The 10883-nt window shown below is 38.8% G+C and overlaps 1 long non-coding RNA gene across 1 annotated transcript in view; it reads right to left on the reverse strand.

The window, feature by feature from the left end:
* LOC142360730 (uncharacterized) overlaps positions 1-9071 on the reverse strand; it is a 34067-nt gene extending 24996 nt beyond the window's left edge. Inside the window, exons 1-2 of the long non-coding RNA XR_012763316.1 lie at positions 8987-9071; positions 1723-2101 (exon numbers count right to left, since the gene is read on the reverse strand). This is a non-coding gene — a long non-coding RNA (uncharacterized LOC142360730). The remainder of the gene's footprint in view (positions 1-1722; positions 2102-8986) is intronic.
* Positions 9072-10883: the final 1812 nt, after the last annotated feature.

A 10883-nucleotide genomic window follows, 5' to 3' on the forward strand; every position in this document is an offset into this window, starting at 1 on the left:
GGATCTGGGCATGATGTAGATGCTATGGAATAAACGGTGGATAATGTCCTGGGTTTGGCCAGGACAGGGTTAATTTTCACCAGAATCCAGGAAGGGGCACAGTCGGGTGGGCTGACCCAACCCCAACCTGGCCAAACAGAGGTGGGTATTCCATACATGTGCCGTCATGCTGGGTTCCGGTGGGGGGTGGCGCGGGGTGTCAGGAACTCACTCGCGGTTCAGGAGCGCAGGCGCCGATCCTGTCTGGGAGAGCTGCTCTCCGGATCGTGCGGTTCGTTGTTGTGTTTTCTCCTTATCTGTATCATTGTTTTTACTGTTCCCTCTGTTTGCTATTCTGTTAAACTGGCCTTATCCCGACCCACCGGTTTTCTACCTGTTTCTTTTTCATTCTCCTCCGCACCCTGCGGGGGGAGGGGCGGCCGCGTGGCGCTTTTGTTACTGGCTGCAGCCAAAACCAAAACAAGGAGCTTCTCTGTTATATGACCAACAGCTTCTGGCTAGTGAAGCAGCAAGGAATCTATACCACTATGCTACATTTATGAGAAAGATACAGGTTTGCAGGTTGTGGGAGTGGGTGGGGAGGGGGTAGGAAGAGAATAGGCACTCTGAGTTCTTGGCAAGCCATTTTTTAAAAGATATTACGTTCTACAACAGAGATTGATCAGTGCTAGACATAGTGATTTTCTAATTATCATTACATACTGTGCAGGTTTGATATGAATCTTAATAATTCTTAATTGCAAAAACTGCTTAGGGATCCTTGAATAATAGCTTCTGTAGAAATACACATAATTAGTTATAGATACATTCAATTACAATAACTATCACTGGTGTCTGAAGTGCAGCAGTGCCAATAAGCCCCAAGCAGAGACTGTGACTTGTACTGAGCTGGCCTATCTCCCTTTAGGAGACAGGGTGTCAGGAGCCAGCACATCTTTTTCAATGAATGGGTCAAGTGAAAAAGGTGGAAATGATTACAGAGGTAGGAAGTGACTCATTCAAAAGAGATCTGCAGGTGAGCTGCCACATTAGACCCAAGGACCAAGCAAGGTGAAGAAGAGAGTATCACACTCAAAGAGGCATAAGAAAGAAAAATCCTCCAGCTCTCCAGGGCTGGGAATCTGCGGGAAACATAAACAATAGTTTGTTTGTAATTTTTAATCAAGTTTTATTCTGGAAAATAAAATTGTGCTTCACAAGAAACTCTCTACACTAGATTCTTTTAGGGCTGGGAAAGAAGACTGGATGTTTTCACATCGACAACTGATGTTTTCTGGGGCCTGTAAGGCAAGCTTTTGTAAAAACATAACAAAGTCCATCTTCTTCCCTCTAACCCTTACCACCTGCATTTAAAAGTCATCCCTTATAGCTGATCTCTGGAAGTACCTACACTGTCCAAAACAAAATTTGCAGTTCCAGACAACTGTAAATATACAATGAAAAAAAGAGTAGATATTTTTAAAACATTGATGCCAATTTTTATCACAGAAAATTTAGATAAAAGCCCATTAGTTCTAGACTAAACATATGCCCGCTATATTTTAAACTCAAAATTCATGTCAGCAAGTATAAATGGAGTAGACACTAATTATATGAGGTATTCATTACCCTTAACATAGCAGACTACACACATACTTTTGGACAAGCTGAAGCTGTCTACAGCCTAAAATCTAACTCCAGAGAAAACTGTTTGAAATGAGACTATATATCATAAGTACATACCTGGAAGAAGGGTCTTGGGAAAGGAGGCACTTCACCCAATTAAGAGTTTGGAGAAAACGTAGACTATTATTAGTTGGTTTCTGATCTATTACGCATTCTTCCATGCATGGGTGTATTCATGAATATGTAAATTTTTGGTATTAGCTTGGATCCCACTGTGATGCTGGCACATAATTAGAAGCTCATCATTAATGATTTATGAGCTGTTCCCATGCTATTAGCATTTTGAAATAAAACTACTGCAAATAACTTTTTATTTATACTTTGCCAGGGTTATTGCTAACAGTAGCCACACTACTGCAGATCTACAAGAAAAACATCAGGTCTTCCTTCTAAAAGGTGATGTTCATAGAATTCACAGGTCATGGATATTTCCCACCTGGAAAAAAAAGGCACTGGTGAAGATGTGAAAAAAAAAGCAGGAAAAGACTTCCTTAGGTTAGAGACATAATGTGACATTGACGTAACAGGTGCAATTAATAGTAGTAATTCAAATGACGAATCTGAATAAGGAAGTCTCTAACAGAAAAAAAAAAAAAAGGAATAAAAGGGAAAGCAAGTTCTATAAACCACATAAGAAAAACCTACTTAGTACTGTCCAAAACCCTCCAGACGAAGGTTTACTTTCAGTTGGGAACAAAGTATTTTGTTTCACTTCTAGACCTTCTTGATTACTTCTTTATCTATACAGATAAAGATTCAGCCTGGGAAAGAAAAGGCTTGGGGGGAAACTTATCCATGTGTATAAATACTTGATGTGAGGGAAAGAAGAAGAGGGAGCCAGGCTCTTTTCAGTAGTGCCCACTGACAGAACAAGAGACAATGGACACAAATTAAAAACATTAAATTTCATCTGAACACAAGTAAACAGGTTTTTTTTTTTTACTGTGAAGGTAGTCAAACACCGGCACAGAGAGATTGTGATGTCTCCCTCTGTGGATATATTCAAAACCTAACTGGACAGAGTCCTGGGAAACCTGCTCTAGCTCACCCTGCTTGAGCAGCAGGTTGGACAAGATGATCTCAAGAGGTCCCTTCAAACTTAAACGACTCTGTGATAGTCACAACTACTGGTAGAAACAAGGCTTGTAAAGAGAGGGAATATCTTCTGCTGGCCACATAGGAAAGATGGAAAACACATTTGGTCCATGCAACCTGTATTAACCCAAAGAAGGAGCAGCAAAAATCTAATAGTAGGTAGTCATATTGCCCTTGATTTAATTACCATAACTCTGTAAATAACAACAACATGCAATATTATGATACATAATAATAATACAGTAGTGAATATTCACAAAACAGAGAAGTTATTAGCAGAAAAAGAAGACAACTAGCACTGACAAATTAATGCTTGCACCACTCAGTGATGCGATGGTAGAGTTGAACGAGTTCAGTCTCATTATCACATGGTAAATTATATTGTTAAATCAGCAAGGGCGTGCAACTGAGATTTTCTGAGTTTGTTAGTCTTATACGTAACCTTACATCAGTCTTCAATGTTCAGTGCATCTTAACCTGCAGTCCACTCAACTCTCCCTCTATGAACTCTGTGTCTGGAATGTAAGCCCTGCCACGTGGTTTTCTTCAGATTTCAAAGCTGACCAGTGCCTGAGAGGTATACTCCTTTAAAAGGGCAATAAAACGATACTACTGGTCCAGGTGACTATCTGCACTGTGGAATGGCCAATCCAAATTTTATTTTCATCTGCAGCCCATTCTTCTATGAACATAAAGTAGCTGCTGCAAAAGACTTGATCTCTTCCCAGCTGTGGTCAAACTGATGTACGGGAGCAAACTGTCTAGTTTACCATGGACCAGTACAGAGAGAGGAAGTACAGGAAGAAATTAAATTACAGGAGGCTGAACTGACCTTCAGCACAGTGATGAATGGCTTCCTATTGCACTCTGCTTCTGAGTTTCTGAGAAGAACAAATAACTAATGGCAGAAGATCTTGCTACAAACGTGGGAGGGGAGCCAGCTGAAGGAGAATTCATATTTGTGGAGACTTGTGCTGAGGTCACTCATCATTTAACGCAGAACATAACTGATTACAAAGTGTCAATGGGCAGAAGAAACATTTAGAAGTTGGCAATAGCAACTCTTCTCTCTTTGCTCTCAATTTATGTTGAGAAAGAAATTTCCCATAATTCAATTCCACACATGATATTCCCTATTTTGAGGAATCTGCTTCCATGACACTTCCAAGTGATGGAGACACAAGAAATCATAGCGGACTTTTCCTTCACGATCAGCTATGTTCATGCTACTGCTGGGTTGTATATGCATATCTATTACCCTGTTTTCTGTTCTTTTTCATCTCCTCCTCCACTTTCATGTTAGGTTCAATAATTTATCAACAGGAAGGAATATTTAGTTGTTACAACAGTTGTACATCACTGCCAACACTTTGCTGAAGGTATTTATGGATGGTCTGGCAACTAGTTCACGATGTCCATATCTTCCATAATTCTACCCTGGGTGATGTCGGGCAAGCAAGACATAATATACAGAGTACATGCAACAGTTACAAGGAACATTTCCAGGCTCTTAAAGTTGATTGTCTTACTGCTAACTTGTTATAATTGTGCCTGACTGAGTTTTGGCCCACAAAACATTCTTTCAAATAATTGCCAGGCAGTCTGGGAATCAGTGCAAGCTGCAGAAGATTGACAGTAGGCTCTTCCGAGGTTCAAGAGAGTTTAACAGGACTCAACTGGCACAACCTATGCCTGTTAGCCCCAAGTCAGAGAAGGGTCCTGGTCATGTTCATGTTACTGGTTTATCTATTTAATAGCTACAGATGGTTAATGTTAATTCAGATATATATTATATACCCTACCAACCTCACAATACCTGATGTTATAGAACTGTGCACAGGCAATTTTGATTGCTTCTTCCACTACGGCACAAGAGCAGCCAGATAAGTCAATAGTATGTGTGGCAGCCTAGAGAGAAAATGGAGCAGTTTCAGTCTTCAGATTAAATCTGGTCTCTGGTTCCTCACAAGGATATTCTTTGCCAGGAATATATTGCATGACCCTTCTGATAGCAAGGAGCATGAATGTCAGAAGAGCAGACGTGGAGCCCATATGAAACCATAGCTATGAATAGCTGCTCATTCACCGAATTGGGAGATCCAAACCATGAAGGATATCCTAGCTGTCTAGTTGTGCAAACTCCTGGCAGTTGCCTGCTGTAAAGCGGAATCATGCATATGTTTTGCGACAGCAATAAATCACAATTCAGCATATTTTGTTCATAGTTGCAACTTCCTCTGACAGATCAAATCCTATAGCCCTCAGGAAACTAGCATTGCAAGATGATGTCCTGTAGCCCTCAGTAACTGGAGCCCCTGAAGCCCATGAAGGTTTCGTTCCATACATTCCGGTTGCTTAGATCTTACAGTCCCTGAAAACCAAGGCTTATAGCCACTGATAGCCAAGATATTTCTTTTTCCAGAACAGGCTGTTCTAACACTGATTCTCTCAGCCTTTTCTAATGGGTCAAACAAGCTTAATTACAATGTGACTACTGAACAAGCAAACAATGCAAGGATCTCCTGGAAGCTAAGTCAACATGCATGTTTTTTCCTTGCTTACTTTGCAGTAGAGATTTAACTCCAGCATCTTCAGTCTTGAGTTTAAGGATATTCTGAGGTGGATAACGGGGTTTTTTACAGCTTCCTATGCTAGGGCTTTTCCATTGTGTATGAACATCTAAGCCCAGCTGTTGCTCTCAACAGTAAGGGAGAAGGCTTCAGAAGAAGACAGGTGAAGGTTCCCCTCTCATTTGAGCATATGCACAAAATTCATAACCTTTTTCTACTACAATTTCTCCCCTGTTGTACCTGAACTGTACTGTAGTTTCTCGAGTGGAAAAAACACTGAGAGGATTAAAAAAAAAAGCAAAAAACCCCCAGTGAAAACATGTCTCACTGCAATCAGTTCAAAGGGAAGAAAAAGGTAAGTATGTCTGGTTGCTCTTTAAAGCACCAATAATGTGGATACAAGAACAGACATAGTTTGTGTATAATCTTGTGTATAAGATCAGTTTGGCCAATATACTACTACACTTCCTACATTGCTTGTGGAAAGGTATAACTTATGATTGTATGAGAAGCTGCTCTCCAGCCTCTTGCACATAAAAACTGGGGGACGAGACGCTGGAAAGCAGCCCTGCAGAAAGAGATTTGGGGTTTTTTGTTGATGGCAAGTTGAATATGAGTTAACAGTGTGGCCTGGAAGCCAAAATGGCCAACGGTGTCCTGGGGTGCATCAAGCACAGCACAGCATCATCTTTTCTGTCTGTTATTGAAAAAGAATTTCTTTGTTTTCTTGGACAAGCAATTCCTTTCAATTTTTTACTGACAGAATGCCATAGAAAAGCACGAAAATGAGAAGTTAACACACTTAAAGTTAACATGCTCTAGTCCCCCAGTCACCCATCCTCACAGCACCACAAAATTATCATGCATTACAGACCACAGAATGAAAGACTAATCATGATTTCCTTTTGCTTTTTCACATTTATTCTTTATTTGAAAAAATAATACTGGGGGAGAATTTTGTCTGCATGTATTCATATTGAAATAGTGTCTTTTTTGTGAAGACTAATATATTGGACGGCATATCAATGAGATGGCATCAGGACAGCATCCTTTCTCATCCGGCCACAGGCATTTGGATTGTGTTAATCCACCTAAAAGTCATGCATCTAGCCTCAGTCTTTCAGATTTTGAGCACTGGGCATAACTGTTTAACTCTGGTGTGAACGCTGGCAAAAAAAACACCAAAACAACCTTAAAAAGTAAAAATGAAAGGTTGTCACATATGTGTTCAAGATTCACTTTTCTGACAACGTGTATATGACAGACTACTTCTAAAGAGCTATCAGCCAGCAATGGAAGGTAAGAATGTCTGGCAGAACTCAGGTTTCAGAGCCCAACTTCAAAGACTTTCATGGAAAATGTTTTGAATGGCAAATTAATAAAATCTACAAGGAAAATTTAAGAACCTGGATGACTAATTCTTCCTAAAATTTTCTACTCACTTGTCCTCTTTGCTTTTCAGAAAAAGATTTATCTGTCCTCTTGTCTGTAAAACCACTTTGGGAATTCAACCTCAGCTGCACCCCTGTGGAATCTCTTTAGTGATCATAGAAGACAGTAAATGCATAGAGGACAGCAAACATAGATTCATCTCATTTCCCAGAAAGGGAGAACTCCAGCGTGACAATAGAAAAAGAAAGCTTTTTAAAATACAAATGACGGAAGAGACATTAATAACACTGGAAATAATAGCAAAAATACAAGAAATCTTGATAGTATTTTGACTTCCAAACCAGCAGACTGTTTTTGTGGTATTTTTCTTTCTTTGAAAAGGAATAATGCAAAGCTTGAAACAGGAGTATTTTCCAAGCCAGAACGATGATAAGATCTGTATAGACTAAAGAATGGAAGACCCTGAGAAAGCCAGACATCACATATTTGTTCAGTGCATGCTTATCTAATGAGGTGAATCCTCCCTGACAAAATAATCCAATGCAGAAGGAATTGGTTTTTGCCTTGCAGTTTCTACAAGCTTTCTGTCTCCTTCCGAATGAATTTAAGAACAACTAGTGGTGGCTCAAGGTGCCCTGTCCACCTCTTCTAGAAGGCAATAATGCTTCTGCTGATTACTTTTAAAAAAAGATAGTAAGTATTTTAGATAATATACTCTTTATTAAAAAACTTCATTGCTCCTAAAAACTAGCAATTAGATTAGTTTTTCAGGATACATCTCCTCTCCAATCCCATTTTATTTTTTCAGCAATCAGATTTACAGCCCTCCTCCAACCATGTCTAAAGTGCTGTGCTGATGGCCTCAGTGGCAGCTGCAATTCAAATCTCATACCATAGATGACTCCATGTACTATGTATGCTGGTTGATGAAATATTCTATTCAAGTACCTTCTGCTCTTTCTGACATTACCTAACATCTTTGATTGAAGTCAGAAAAATATCACTTGCCTGACAAGTCTCAGGAATAAAGACTCTTTCAAGTAATTACAAGACAACAAAAATGTTGTATCAACATCCCACCCCACCCAGCCCCAGCAAATTTAATAAGATAATTTAGCAGGAGCACAAATAGCAAGTGCTACATGTTCTTTATGCTAGGGATGCATCTTTTCAATCAGTCAATCAGAGAAAAGATTCTTTATGTGTATTGCTCAACATTAACACAAATGTGTATGTATTACAGATAAGTCTCCTAACATTAATATTGGCTATAACCAAGAGCATGAAGCTAGAGAAACCTGTTCCTTTAGAGATTGTCCACACAATCTAGCTGCCCCAAAACCAAACTTCTCAGTACTGCATGAATCTCATTTATGATGCAATCAATATTTTTTATATAACTGATTTCCTCTACCAATACAATTATGATTTTCCTCCCACAGAAAATCCTAAACAATAAAACACAGGGAGGTTTTGCTTCTCGTATAGCATTTTTTATTGTTAGGATGTTGTGTTTAATTCATGAAAAAACAAGAAAATATGCTTGACAACAAAGCTTTGTATTGAGATTTGGTAACTACCTATAGGCTGAAAATATGGAAGTCTTTGAAGTATATAAGGGGTTTTGAATTGTAAAACAAAAAGAAACGGAATCCCTTTTGCCAGGCAAGTTCCCAGAGAGAAAGCCCGCTGTCCTACAAACCCAGGAATGCAGACTCATAGTATGTAAAACCCTAATTATTTATTTCTCATAACATGCTTCGAGGCTTCGCACATTTTAAAGCTAGAACTCCTGCTAAAGACCTACTTGTTCAGTACTGACCAGAACAGTGACGGATAGTTTCAGACAAAAGAGGATCTTGAAAAGATCAGGATGCCTTCCTACAGGTCTGAGCCAGGCTCCCCAGCCCCAGGCAAGGGGGTGACCTTGGCCCCACTTCTTCCCCTATAGGCTAGCTCTTGCCTTTTTTGGCTGTTTAAATCCTTTTTTGTGACAGATAACTTTGCCTTCACACATAAAAGAGCACTTAGGTAATGGGAGACAGTTGAAAACAAAGACAATGAGTCCTAATGTCACTAACAACACAACGTTTTCTTTTGCTAGTACAAAAAGTGTATAGATTTAGACAAAATAATGTGCAAACTACATACTGCTCTGCCTAAGCTTCTTCCCCACTCTAGAGCATTTCTCTCCAGCTAGATCCTCTGGGATGTTGTCCACAATTGTAATTCCTCTACTGAAGCATGATAGTCCTTTTGCTTACCTGTTTTAATCAGCTTCATTTGACTCTGGCTAGTCCTGCAGTCAGAAACAAGTCAGTATGCTCTTCCCCTTCCACCCTCTTTTTGTTGTACTCTTTCTGGGGGTCTTTGCTACTCTTCAGTCCCCATAGCAACACAGAATTCAGTATGCAACCACTAGAGAAATTCTCTTGCTCTAAATTCTAGCCCAGTGAAAGGAGGCAAACAACTGTAACCTTCTCTTCACATACGCAGATCACAGGGAAGATACTTCAGCAACACTTTCTTCCAAAGATAGACTTCCAAGAGGCAAGCTCTGCTCCTTGTCTGTAGCATTAGATGTATAACTCTAGGATGCATGTATTTCTGTTTGTACAGACAGCATTTTCAGGCACTTGAATGTGATTATCTATGTCGTGCAATTGTTAGCACAGTCCCTGGTATAGTATTGGCACAGGGCAACTGCTTTTTACTAAAAAATTCGTGGGAACAGGTTGGGAGTTTGCTAATACAGATCTTGCTTCACAGACAGGACAGCTCAAAGATTCGTAAATTGTAGAGATTCCTTAAATGTTCACTCTGGGATTTATTTATTCCACAGACTTTGTATGGCTTTTCCAGGAGGAATGTTGGACAGTCACTTTGGGTTTTTCAGAAAAATAAGGGCTAAAACTGAGAGATAATTGCACGAAAGAGATCAAATGCCTCAGAATTTGTTTTTGTGTCGCTGCTTCTGTACAATCATAGGCACAAATTGGTGTGTGGGTTATAGGTTAAACTAACAATCTCTTTTCTCTACTTTTCTCAAGCAGTCTACCCTCATATCTGTATTTATACATTTTGCTGTTGTATAAACACCTCCAGGGACACCAGCTATTGATGGATATTGCTTAGAACATAGATTAGTGAATGGCTTGCTATGAATAATTTATTTAAATGCTTCTCTTATGGCATATCTGTGAGCAGATTGCAGTGCTTTCAAATTTATTCAATATCCAGAATTAAAATTAACTTCTTAAAAAAGTTGTTAGTTTTATGGACTGAATATGAATTGTTTTTATGGAGTATTCATGTGTTGGATGCCTTGATCAGCAAAGGCATGTGGTATTGTTCTTATTTCCCGATTGGGTAAACATCAAGTAGCTCTACTGCAAATCTTTACACATGCAAATGTAAATTTAGATTTCAGATCGTTTTCATAGGTGTGACCTTGTATTCTCTGTTTGAAAACATTTTGGCCAGAAAAATTAATTTGTGCAGGCTTTAATAAAAAGAAATAAAAAGTAAAAAATGTGACTGACAGGAATCAACAAAAAACATTAATCAAATAATTGAAAAAATTATTTTGTACTATCTTCCTTGATCTGATTTATAACCATTACATTATTTTTATTTTTTATTTTTCCTTTTCCATAATTTATAAATAAGTTCTGTGAACTGTCATTTCTTCTTATGAGTCTTCTGCCTCCTCTGTTTACTGAAATATCTAAACCTGTTTTTACTATGCTAAATAATTACATGTCCTTTTCATGACATTTAAAAATCAATAAAGCATAATGTTTAAAGGAAAAGTCAAAGAATGAATTTTTCATGGACAGATTAATCTATAATCTGGTTGTTCTGAATATGACTATTTTACAGGCAGTTGCAGCTAACTGAAAGGGAATCTGTACAATCTTCCTTATGAATTCATTTCTCAGTGAGCTTCTTAAGAACAATGTATGGCCTATGCCTTGTTCACATTCTGAAAAGAATTAACTTACTACCTACATAAAACTGCTGTGGTTCCTGGTCACCTCTCTGTTTAGATTATGGATCCATAAGAATGCATTACAACCCTTGTACAGCCTGACTTTCTTTAACAAAAATGGGGTTACAGCATTGGTGGACAAAGGACGGGCAACTGACATCGTCTACCTG

This window comes from Opisthocomus hoazin, chromosome 3 (genome assembly GCF_030867145.1).
Source record: "Opisthocomus hoazin isolate bOpiHoa1 chromosome 3, bOpiHoa1.hap1, whole genome shotgun sequence".
Taxonomy (NCBI): Eukaryota; Metazoa; Chordata; class Aves; order Opisthocomiformes; family Opisthocomidae; genus Opisthocomus; species Opisthocomus hoazin.